This window comes from Somniosus microcephalus, chromosome 1, assembly GCF_052327205.1.
Source record: "Somniosus microcephalus isolate GS21.2 chromosome 1, FLI_Smic_1.0, whole genome shotgun sequence".
Taxonomy (NCBI): Eukaryota; Metazoa; Chordata; class Chondrichthyes; order Squaliformes; family Somniosidae; genus Somniosus; species Somniosus microcephalus.
In genome coordinates, this window is record NC_140987.1 from 235098629 (window position 1) to 235112210 (window position 13582).

A 13582-nucleotide genomic window follows, 5' to 3' on the forward strand; every position below is an offset into this window, starting at 1 on the left:
CAAGATTTTAAATCTTGGACTCTGTGGCACAAGCAGCTTTTGGGGAAATCAAAACCTAAAATGCAGTTTCTGTGAAAAAGGACTTTGTATTTTGGAAAGCAGACACAGGATTTTGAATATGCATTAAGCCAGATCGTAGACAGATCAAAACCAGTTAGGCCTATACTTGAGGCCATCAAGTTGTCTGCATAAATAATCAGAAACAGCTTAAGGAAGCCATCGAGGCTGGACAGGCCGATTAAAATGCATTATTAACAATACAGCTCAGACATCAGGCCAGTAGGTGCAATAAACGGCCACCTAAAAACAGTTAGTTTAGATTGCTACAATTATTTAAACTAACCCGCCAAAATTGGAACAATGAACGAACCTGATTTGGCGCGCAGATAAGGGTTTTCTTAAGGAGTATAACTGCAGGCCCCGGGTAGCAATCTCTCTCTTGCCTCTTGCTCTCCTGCCCTTGTCCCTGCTCTCGTGGCTCCGGCCTCTTGTGCTGCTGCTTGCACTCGTGCCCTGTCCTCGTGGCGGGTTCTCTCCCCGTAGCAGAACTTTCAGTAACTAAGGACACCATACCAATAGCAGGGGAGGGGAATGAAACTCAAGTCCATAGCCATCCAGGACGCCCAGGCCGCACAAAGGGGCGAGACAAAAGTGAGTAGGCAGTTCAGGACTCGTATAGTAACCGAACGAGACGAGATGATAGGAGACGAAGAAAACGGTAACAACTTGTTAAGGGCAGAGCAGGGCAGCGAAAAATGTATTGATGAGGCCAAGCGTCTAGTTATAAGCTGGCGCTTGGCGAGACGAACATTCCTTGTTGAACACAGCGAAAACGCAGGTGGCCATGTCACGACGAATATACTGGTGTTCTTAAGCTTGGGTAGGAAAATCTAGACAGTTAAAACTGCCAACTGCCCTGTAGGCACAACGTTGCCGCCGCTGACCACCCGAGGGAGAAGAAGAGGAGAACCCATCGCGACGAGACAACGACAGCAGCAGAAGGGAAGAAGGTGTGTCGCAGTAGCAGACCCAGCACCATGCCCCTGCAGACCACGTGGCGACACGATACCTAGAAGGACCAAAGACCAAACCTCAAAACCTGCATTCGTCAAACAGTTGGTTTTATTTTGGATTGGTGAGCATGAATTCTGGCCCCTCATAGCTTAATCTAGTTAGATATAGGGGTGGGATAAGGATAAGGGGATAAGGATTGTGACAGACCTGGGTGAGGAGTGCAGAGCGAGGTGAGGCTTAAAACCGGCAGCGAACAGCGGGGCCCGACCAAAGCGACGGACCTGGGTGAGGAGTGCAGAGCGAGGTGAGGCTTAAAACCGGCAGCGAGCAGCGGGGCCTGACCAGAGCGACGGACCTGGGTGAGGAGTGCAGAGCGAGGTGAGGCTTAAAACCGGCAGCGAGCAGCGAGGCCCGACCAGAGAGACGGACCTGGGTGAGGAGTGCAGAGCAAGGTGAGGCATAAAACCGGCAGCGAGCTGCGAGGCCCGACCAGAGCGACAGACCTGGGTGAGGAGTGCAGAGCGAGGTGAGGCTTAAAACCGGCAGCGAGCAGCGAGGCCCGACCAGAGCGAGGTGAGGCTTATCAATTCAAAAGCGGGGGAGAGAGGTAAATGTAATCAAAGTGTGACATCACCAGGAAGCAGGTAAGTGATTGGTTGGTGAGTATTTCTCTCTTTTTTTAAACCTCAACTCTGCTTTATAGTTGCTAAGGTCTCTCTGGTGTAGCGGGGACTGTTGGTAAACAAGTTAACTGTAGTGTAATTAGTGGGATTGATTGAGTTAATTTAAATTCAATTAATTAAAGGGTAAGTCAAGGCAGGACAGCCCGGCTACGTGATATGCTCCTCCTGCGATATGTGGGAACTCAGGGGCACTTCCTGTGTCCCTGACAACTACATGTGCAGGAAGTTCATCCAGCTGCAGCTACTGACAGACCGCATTGCAGCACTGGAGCTGCGATTGGATGCATACTGGAGCAATCACGATGCTCAGGACATCGTGAATAGCACATTTACGGAGTTGGACACACCGCAGGTAGAGGTTGGACAGGAAGAAAGGGAACGGGTGACCAACAGGCAGAGTACTAGGCGCAGGCAGGTAGTGCAGGGGTCCCCTGTGGCCATCCCCCTCTCCAACAGATACAACACTTTGAGTGTTGTTGGGGTGGATGGCTTATCAGAGGAAGGCAGCAGCAGCCAACTTCCTGGCACCAGGCGTGGCTCTGCTGCACAGAATGGAAGGAAAAAGAGGGGTAGAGCTATAGTAATAGGGGATTCAATTGTAAGGGGAATAGATAGGTGTTTCTGCGGCCACAAACGAGACTCCAGGATGGTGTGTTGCCTCCCTGGTGCAAGGGTCAAGGATGTCTCCAAGCGGCTGCAGAACATCTTGGAAGGGGAGGGTGAACAGCCAGTTGTCATGGTGCATATAGGCACCAATGATATAGGTAAAAAGCGGGATGAGGTCCTAAAAGCTGAATATAGGGAGTTAGGAGATAAATTAAAAAACAGGACCTCAAAGGTAGTAATCTCAGGATTGCTACCAGTGCCACGTGCTAGTCAGAGTAGATATAGAAGGATACTTCAGGTGAATACGTGGCTAGAGGAATGGTGCCAGGGGGAGGGATTCAAGTTCCTGGGACATTGGAACCAGTTCTGGGGGAGGTGGGACCAGTTCAAACCGGACGGTTTGCACCTGGGCAGGGCTGGAACCGATGTCCTAGGGGGAGTGTTTGCTAGTGCTGTGGGGGAGGGTTTAAACTAAAATGGCAGGGGGTTGGGAACCTGAGCAGGGAGACAGAGGAAAGGGAAACAAGGATAAAAGCAAAAGATAGGAAGGAGAAAAAGAAAAGTGTCAGTCAGAGAAATCAACGGTTTAAATCAAACATGGCCACAGTAAATAATAATTCTAATAGTCTAAGAGCGTTAAGAAAACAAGCCTGAAGGCTTTGTGTCTTAATGCGAGGAGCATTTGTAATAAGGTGGATGAATTGGCTGTGCAAATAGAGGTAAACAAATATGATTTGGTTGGGATTACGGAAATGTGGCTCAAGGATGGCCAAGACTGGGTACTCAACATTCAGGGGTATTCGATATTCAGGAAGGATAGGCAAAAAGGAAAGGGAGGTGGGGTAGCATTACTGGTTAAAGAAGGGATTAACACAATTGTGATGAAGGATATTAGCTCTGATGATGTGGAATCTGTATGGGTAGAACTGAGGAATACTAAGGGGAAAAAAACGTTAGTGGGAGTGGTATATAGACCTCCAAACAGTAAGGCGGGGGTTGGGGATGGCATTAAAAGTGAAATTAAAGAAGCGTGCAATAAGGGCACAGCAGTCATCATGGGTGACTTTAATCTACATATAGATTGGGCCAACCAAATTAGTAACAATATTGTGGAGGAGGAATTCCTGGAGTATTTACGGGATGGTTTCCTGGACCAATATGTCGAGGAACCAACCAGAGATCAGGCCATCTTAGACTGGGTATTATGTAACGAGAAAGGATTAATTAGCAACCTTGTTGTACGAGGCCCCTTGGGTCGGAGCGATCATAATATGATCGAATTCTTCATTAAGATGGAGAATGAAGTAGTTGACTCAGAGACTAGGGTCCTCAATTTAAATAAATGAAACTATGATGGTCTGAGGAGCACATTGGGTAGGATTGATTGGGAAATGGCATTCAAAGGGTTGACGGTGGATAGGCAATGGCAAACATTCAAAGACTGAATGGATGAGCTACAGAAATTGTTCATCCCAGTTTGGCATAAAAATAAAACAAAAAATGTGACTCAACCGTGGCTAACAAGGGAAATTAGGAATAGCATAAGATCCAAAGAGAGGACATATAAATTGGCCAGAAAAAGCAATAATCCTGAGGATTGGGAACAGTTTAGGATTCAACAAAGGAGGACAAAGGGATTAATTAAGAAAGGGAAAATAGAATATGAGAGTAAGATTTCAGGGAACATAAAAACTGACTGTAAAAGCTTTTATAGATATGTGAAGTGAAAAAGAATGGTGAAGTCAAGCGGTGGTCCCTTGCAGTCCGAATCAGGGAAATTTATAATGGGGAACAAGGAAATGGCAGACCAATTAAATACATATTTTGGTTCTGTCTTCAAAAAGGAGGACACAAATAACCTCCCAGAGATGCCGGGGAACATAGGGTCTGATGAAAGGGTGGAACTGAAAGAAATCAGTATTTGTAGGGAAATGGTGTTAGGAAAATTGATGGGACTGAAGGCCGATAAATCCCCAGGGCCTGATAATCTACATCCCAGGGTAATTAAGGAAGTGGCCCTAGAAATAGTAGATGCATTGCTGGTCATCTTCCATAACTCAATAGACTCTGGAACAGTACCCATGGATTGGAGGGTAGCTAATGTTACCCCACTATTCAAAAAAGGTGGTAGAGAAAAAGCGGGGAATTATAGACCGGTAGTGGGGAAAATGCTAGAGTCCATTATAAAAGATGTAATAGCAGAGCACTTGGAAAGCAGTGACAGGATCGGACAAAGTCAACATGGATTTACAAAAGGTAAATCATGCTTGACTAATCTACTGGAATTATTTGGGGATGTAACTGGTAAAATAGATAAGGGAGAACCAGTGGATGTGGTGTATTTGGACTTTCAGAAGGCTTTCGACAAGGTCCCACATAAGAGATTAGCATGCAAAATTAAGGCACATAGGATTGGGGGCAAGATATTGACTTGGATAGAGAACTGGTTGGCGGACAGAAAGCAAAGAGTTGGAATAAACGGGTCATTTTCCGAGTGGCAGGCAGTGATAGTGGGGTACCGCAAGAATCGGTCCTAGGACCCTAGCTGTTCACAATATATATTAATGATCTGGACAAGGGAATTGAATGTAATATCTCCAAATTTGCAGACGACACAAAGCTGGGTGGGAGGGTATGCTGTGAGGAGGATGTTGTGAAACTCCAGTACGATTTGGACAGGTTGGGTGATTGGGCAGAAACATGGCAAATGCACTATAATGTGGATAAATGTGAGGTTATCCACTTTGGTGGCAAAAACAGGAAGGCAGATTATTACTTGAATGGCAATAGATTGGGAGAAGGGGAAGTGCAAAGAGACCTGGGTGTTCTTGTGCACCAGTCGCTGAAGGTAAGCATGCAGGTGCAGCAGGCGGTTAAGAAGGCAAATGGAATGTTGGCCTTCGTAACAAGAGGGTTCGAGTACAGGAACAAGGATGTCTTGCTACAGTTGTACAGGGCCTTGGTGAGACCGCACCTTGAGTATTGTGTGCAGTTTTGGTCGCCTTACCTGAGGAAGGATGTTCTTGCCATGGAAGGTGTGCAGTGAAGATTCACCAGGCTGATACCTGGGATGGCAGGAATGACGTATGAGGAGAGATTGTGTCAATTGGGCTTATACTCACTGGAGTTTAGAAGATTGAGAGGGGATCTCATCGAAACCTATAAAATTCTGTCAGGCCTGGACAGACTAGATGCAGGAAGGATGTTTCTGATGGCTGGGGAGTCCAGAACCAGGGGTCATAGTCTAAGGATAAGGGGTAAGCCATTTAGGACTGAAATGAGGAGGACTTTCTTCACCCAGAGAGTGGTGAACCTGTGGAATTCTCTGCAACAGAGGGCGGTGGAGGCCAGTTCATTAAATATATTCAAGAAAGAGTTGGATATATTTCTTACGGCTAAAGGGATCAAGTGATATGGGGCGAAGGCAGGGACAGGGTACTGAATTTGGATGATCAGCCATGATCTCATTGAATGGTGGAGCAGGCTCGAAGGGCCGAATTGCCTACTCCTGCTCCTAACTTCTATGTTTCTATGTTAAAGTAATTGGTTTTCCCTCTATGTGCCGTGTGTTCCCCATTCCCTGCATAAGTATTTTTGTAGTGTTATATGCCTGTAATTCTGTTTTATACTAGTAATTTTCTTGTAAGGCTGTTCTCGTTTCTGTTTTAATAAAATCTTGGTTTGCTTACACCGAACCACCTGTCTACTCGAGTCTTTCTGTATCGCCGCCTGTACCTAAGTCTGGTGTCTAGAACCTAGGGGCATGGGAGCGATTTGAACCGCTCACAAACCATCAGGGGCATAATTGACTGGGCGCACGCGCCACACCCACCACCCCCTACACCTTGGAAGGGAAGAGAACCTCCCTGCATACTGTGACTCCCTCCATAAGCCTATGGATGGAGACATTGGAGAGTCTGGGTGCAAGAGTTCACCTTTGTGCAGTGATTGTTAGTGTTTTCAGCACCTCAGGCTGTCAAACACTGAGAAATCAACTGTCAAAATAACATTTTGCATGGTCCCTTTAAGGAAACCAGCAGATGACGCGTCATCAAATGACGTCATCAGACCTCCTTCCTGTTACCTGGCCGGTAAGCCCGTAGGGCAGGCTTTAGAAGGTCCATCAAGGGAAAATCACGTCTGCAGAGCGGAGGCATATGGGGGCGGGACTGGAACCCGAAAACCAGCTGATCCGGCCCCATCCCTACACCGTTGAGAAAATCGCAGCCATTGTGTCCAATTATGGGGTATTGGTAACCTTTCATCAATCCTCGTTCTGGCTTAGCATCCATTTTCATTCAGCCTGTCTGTGGAGCACCACAGGATGATTTTTACATTGTAGAAATGCAAGTGTCTGCTGTTGTTGGATAATAGAGCTTTGCTTTTGTCCAAGTTGATCTTTTCATGTCAAGTTTGATCAAGCAGAATCTAGAGACTTTTAGGTTTCATTTTATGAATGAGCTTTTAACATGGTTAACCAATTTGTTGGTAATCCTTCAACCTTACATCACTGGATATTGGAATACACTTCATGAGTGCCATAAGATGTTCTAGCAATGAAATGGAGTAAAAGGATAGCTCTAGCATGCCTCTCTGCCAATAAAAAGCAAATGTAAAGGAACAAGAATGACAGTCTTATAGTTACAATACTATAATCTGCTATCATTTTTTGAAAGAATCTAGGGAAGAGATAGCAGAGGCATTACTACACATATTTAATAATTTGTTAAAAAAAAAGCTGTGGTGCCAGAGGACTGGTGGATAGCTAATGTAATACCTATATTTAAGAAGGGAGGTAGAACATGTCCAGGGAACTATCGAGCAGTCAGCTTAACATCGGTGGTAAGAAAAATAACGGAATTCCTACTAAAGGAGAAAATAGAAGAACATCTAGAAGCTAAAAATATAATAACGAATCGTCAGCATAGATTTCAAAAGGGAAATTCTTGCTTGACCAACCTCATTGAATTTTTTGAAGAAGTAACAGAGGGAGTTGACAAGGGTAATGCAGTAGATATCATTTATCTAGATTTTCAAAAGGCCTTTGATATGGTTCCCCATAATAGACTACTGAATAAGGTCAGGGGACAAGTAGCAGATTGGATAGCTAGCTGGCTTCAAGACAGAAAGCAGAAAGTAGGGTTAAAGGGTAGCTATTTACATTGGCAGAAGGTGGGTAGTGGTGTTCCACAAGGGTCAGTGCTAGGACCACTGTTGGTCACAATTTATATTAACGATTTAGGCCTTGGAATCAAAAGCACAATTTCTAAATTTGTGGATGAAACCAAATTGGGGGGGATAGTCAATAGAAACATAGAAACATAGAAGATAGGAGCAGGAGTCGGCCATTCGGCCCTTCGAGCCTTCTCCGCCATTCAACGAGATCATGGCTGATCATCCAAACCCTAGCACCCAGTCCCTACACCGACAGCCATCCCACCAAGCCCTATCCCCGTAACCCTGTAACCCCACGTATTTAATCCCCCCTAACACTAAGGGTCAATTTTTATCATGGCCAATCAACCTAACCCGCACATCTTTGGACTGTGGGAGGAAACCGGAGCACCCAGAGAAAACCCACGCAAACACGGGGAGAATGTGCAAACTCCACACAGACAGTCACCCGAGGCCGGATTTGAACCCGGGTCCCTGGCGCTGTGAGGCAACAGTGCTAACCATTATGCCACCGTGCTGCCCATGCTGCCCGCTGAGGAGGACTGCAACAATTTACAGGAGGACATTAATAAACTTGCAGAATGGGCACATAATTGGCAAATGAATTTCAACACAGATAAATGTGAGGTATTACATTTTGGTAGGAAGAATAGGGAGGACACATATTACTTGGAGGGTGTGAGTCTGGGTGGGATAGAGGAGCAAAGGGATTTCAGAGTATAAATATACAAATCGCTAAATGTAGCAACACAGGTTAACAAGGCCATAAAAAAACAGTGTTGGAGGAGCCGCAGCCCTTGCTCTTGTCCAACAGGTTTGAGGCTCTTACTCCCTGTGAGGATGGGAACAGGGACTGCGGGGAGGATGAGCAACCTGGCCACAGCACCGTGGAGCAGGGGGCCATTCAAGTGGGGGGAGTTAAAAGAAATGTTGTAGTGGTAGGGGATAGTATCGTTAGGGGGATAGATAGAGTTCTTTGCAGTCAAGAGCGAGAGTCCCGAAGGCTGTGTGCCTGCCCGGTGCCAGGGTTAAGGACATCTCCTCTGGGCTGGAGAGAAACTTGGAGTGGGAAGTGGAGGATCCAGTTGTCGTGGCCCATGTTGGTACCAACAACATAGATAGGACAAGGAAGGAGGTTCTGCTGAGGGAGTTTGAGCAGCTAGGGGCCAAATTAAAAAGCAGAACCACAAGGGTAATAATCTCTGGATTACTACCTGAGCCATGTGCAAATTTGGCTAGGGTAAATAAATTTAGAGAGTTAAATGCGTGGCTCAAAGACTGGTGTGGGAGAAATGGGTTTTGCTTCCTGGGACACTGGCATCAGTACTGGGACAGGAGAGAGCTATTCCATTGGGACGCACTTCACTTGGCCAGTGCTGGGACTAGAATCCTGGTGAATCGAATGACTAGGGCTGTAGAGAGGGCTCTAAACTAATTAGTGGGGGGAGGTTTTAAGAGAGCGAAAAATAAAAATGACAGTGGAGAAGGCAATAGAGCAAGGTAGCAGTGGGGGAATTAAAAACCAGAGCGTGTCAGGAAGGGACAGAATGTATAATGATAAAGGTAAAGTAGTAAAAGGGGTAAAAGCAGGAATAAATTGTCAGAAAACATATTTGAAAGTTATTTATCTGAATGCACGTAGCATTCGTAACAAAATTGACGAGTTGTTGGAGCAAATAACTACACATGGGTATGATCTGGTGGCCATTGCAGAAACATGGCTGCAAGATAATCATGACTGGGAACTAAACATACAAGGGTATTTGACAATTAGGAAGGACAGACAGGAAGGAAAGGGAGGTGGGGTTGCTATGTTAATCAAGGATGAAATCACTGCAATAGTCAGAAATGATATTGGGTCAAAGGATCAGGATAGTGAAACAGTTTGGGTGGAGATAAGGAATAATAAGGGGAAAAAGTCACTAGTGGGCGTAGGCTATAGGCTTCCTAACAGTTGCAACTCTGTTGGTCGGAGTATAAATCAAGAAATAGTTGGGGCTTGTAATAAAGGAACAGCTATAATCATGGGGGATTTTAACTTTCATATTGACTGGACTAATCAAATTGGGCATGGCAGCATTGAGGAAGAGTTCATAGAGTGTATTAGGGATGGGTTCCTTGAGCAGTATGTAACTGAACCAACCAGGGGGCAGGCAATTTTAGATCTGGTCCTGTGTAATGAGACAGGATTAATAAAAAATGTCCTAGTAAAGGATCCCCTTGGAATGAGTGACCATAATATGGTTGAATTCCAAATTCAGTTTGAGGGTGAGAGAGTTGGATCTCAAACCAGCGTACTAAGCTTAAATAAAGGAGACTATGAAGGTATGAGAGTAGAATTGACTAAAGTGGACTGGGAAAACAGATTAAAGTGTAAGACGGTACAAGGGCAGTGGTCTACATTCAAGGAGATATTTCACATTTTTCAAGATAAATATATTCCACTGAGGAAAAAGGGGAGTAAAAGAAAAGACAGCCATCCGTGGCTTAGTAAAGTAATAAAGGATAGTATTCGACTGAAAACAAGGGCATATAAATTAGCCAAATCTAGTGGGAGGTTAGAAGATTGGGAAGCATTTAAAAGCCAGCAAACAATAACTAAAAGATTAATTAAGAAAGGGAAGATAGATTATGAAAGTAAACTAGCAAAAAATATAAAAACAGATAGCAAGAGTTTCTACAGCTATATAAAAAGAAAAAGAGTGGCTAAAGTGAACGTTGGTCCCTTAGAGGATAGGAGCGGGGAACTAGTGGTGGGAACATAGAGATGGCAAAGACGCTGAACAAATATTTTGTATCAGTCTTTACAGTAGAGGACACTAAAAATATCCCAACACTGGACAAACAGGGGGCAATTGGGGGGGAGGAGCTAAAGACGATTAAAATCACTAAAGAGATGGTACTCAGTAAAATAATGGGACTTAAGGCGGATAAATCCCCCGGACCTGATGGCCTACATTCTAGGGTATTGAGAGAAGTGGCGGTAGGGATTGTGGATGCATTGGTGATCATTTTCCAGAACTCCCTGGACTCACGAAAGGTCCCGGCAGATTGGAAAACTGCTAATTTAACCCTTATTTAAGAAGGGAAGCAGACAAAAAGCTGGAAACTATAGACCAGTTAGCCTAACATCTGTGGTTGGCAAAATGTTGGAGTCCATTATTAAGGAAACAGTATCAGAGCATTTGGATTAACATAATTTAATAGGACAGAGTCAGCATGGTTTTATGAAGGGGAAGTCATGTTTGACAAATTTGCTCAAATTCTTTGAGGATGTAACATACAGGGTGGATAAAGGGGAACCAGTGGATGTAGTGTATTTGGACTTCCAAAAGGCATTTGACAAGGTTCCACACAAAAGATTACTGATCAAGATAAAAAATCACAGGATTGGGGTTAATATGCTGGCATGGGTGGAAGATTGGCTATCTAACAGAAAACAAAGAGTTGGGATAAATGGTTCGTTCTCGGGCTGGCAATCAGTAACTAGTGGTGTCCCACAGGGATCAGTGCTGGGACCCCAACTCTTTACAATCTATATTAACGATTTGGAGGAAGGGACCAAGTGCAACATATCCAAGTTTGCCGACGATACAAAGATGGGAGGGAAAGCAGTGAGTGAGGAGGACATAAAAAACCTGCAAAAGGACATAGACAGGCTAAGTGAGTGGGCAGAGATTTGGCAGATGCAATATAATGTTGGAAAGTGTGAGGTTATGCACTTTGACAGAAAAAATCATAGAGCAAGTTATTATCTAAATGGAGAGAAACTGCAAAGTGCTACAGTACAAAGGGACCTGGGGGTCCTGGTACATGAAACACAAAAAGTTAGTATGCAGGTGCAGCAGGTGATCAGGAAGGCCAATGGAATCTTGGCTTTTATTGCAAGGGGGATGGAGTATAAAAACAGGGAAGTCTTGCTGCAGTTATACAGGGTATTGGTGAGGCCACACCTGGAATACTGCATGCAGTTTTGGTTTCCATATTTAAGAAAAGATATACTTGCTCTCGAGGCGGTTCAGAGAAGGTTCACTTGGTTGATTCCAGAGATGAGGGGGTTGACGTATGAGGAAAGGTTGAATAGGTTGTGACTCTACTCATTGGAGTTCAGAAGAATGAGAGGCGATCTTATCGAAACATATAAGATTGTGAGGGGGCTTGATCGGGTGGATGCGGTAAGGATGTTTCCATTGATGGGTGAGACTAGAACTAGGGGGCATAATCTTAGAATAAGGGGCTGCCCTTTCAAAACTGAGATGAGGAGAAACTTCTTCACTCAGAGGGTAGTAAATCTATGGAATTTGCTACCCCAGTGAGCTGTGGAAGCTGCAACATTAAATAAATTTAAAATGGAGATAGACATTGTCCTAGCAGATAAGGGAATTAGGGGTTATGGGGAGAGGGCAGGGAAGTGGACGTGAGTCTAGATTCAGATCAGCCATGATCCTATTGAATGGCGGAGCAGGCCCGAGGGGCCGTATGGCCTACTCCTGCTCCTATTTCTTATGTTCTTATGTTCTTAAGCACCATGGTTTATTTCTAGAGGGATAGAATTGAAAAGTAATGCAGTTATGCTGAACTTGTATCGTACCTTGGTTAGACCACACTTGGTGTACTACATACAATTCTGGTCGCCATATTATAGAAAGGGTATAGAGGCACTGGAGAGGGTGCAGAGAAGATTTACAAGGATGATACCAGAAATGCAAGAGTACAGCTATCAGAAAAGGATGAACATATTGGATCTCTTTTCACTTGAAAAAAGAAGGCTGAGGGGTGACTCTAATAGAGGTCTTTAAAATTATGAAAAGTTTTGATAGAGTAGATACAGAGAGAATGTTTCCACTTGTGGGGAAGAGCATAACTAGAGGCCATCAATATAAGATAATCATCAACTAATCAAATAGGGAATTCAGAAGAAACTTCTTTACCCAGAGAGTGGTGAGAATGTGGAACTCGCTACAACAGGGAGTAGTTGAAGCAAATAGTATAGATGCATTTAAGGGGAGGCTACATAAGCATATGAGGGAGAAGGGAGTAGAGGGTTATGCTGATAGAGTTAGATGAGGAAAGACAGGAGGAGGCTCAAGTGGAGCATAAACGCCGGCATGGACTGGTTGGGCCAAATGGCCTGTTTCTGTGCCGTATATCTTTTGTGGTCCTATGTAAAGTAAGAGTATTTACTGTGGATAGATGGAATAAATTCAACTGACTCTGTTAAATGCCTTCTCTAAGGAAAAGGCCTTGGCAAAAAAAAATCTTCATTACAGTACTCCAAGAGATTAAACTTTCTTCTAATCTTGTCTGATGTATACATTTCTCTCATGAACCCAATTTGTTCTTCATAGATTAACATTAATAGCCTTGTTTTTTTGGCAAGCATTTTTGCCAGTATACTGCAATCCATATTTATTAAGGAGATGAGCCTGTAACTAGAGCAGGCTTGGAGTTCTTTATGTTCCTTAGGGTAAATTGAAATACATGCTAACCTAATTGTCTCTGGGAGCATGCTGCTCATTAATTTTGTTCAATAACAGACGTACTAGATTAGTTGAGACTATAAATTCTTGATGGAAATCCATTGCAACCTGGTGATTTGCCTCATGCTGCAGACTGATCTGCCTCCTTCCATACCTGAAGGGTTAAGGGGCCTTCCAAATGATTTCAGTGGGGCTGGGGGTGGGTGGTGAGGGCGGGGGTGGTGCAACTGTGTATTTAACTAAACAAGTCCATCTAATTCATATAAGGGCAAGCAAAAGTCCTGAGATTTATTATTTATGCTGCAAGGCTCAACAGAGATCAAACCAGTTTCTAGCTGTGACTTTCATTAGCTGATAAGTCAACATGCTTTCTTCATTATCCCTACTCTCAAAATAAATTTGTCTGGCTTGGAGCAAGCAAAATTCTGCTTAGTCTATGGGGAGTAAGATGTACTGCACTCCAGTTTTAATTAGCTTAGAGTAGATATTTTGTCTATTTTTTTTGTGAGTCTGTTCCAGCTTTTCCTTTAAAAAATAAATAACTCTAACATGAGCTTCTCAGCATTCTGCAGTTCCTCCTATGTCCGGGATACTGTATGGTATAACCTAAAGGCTTGGCTGTTT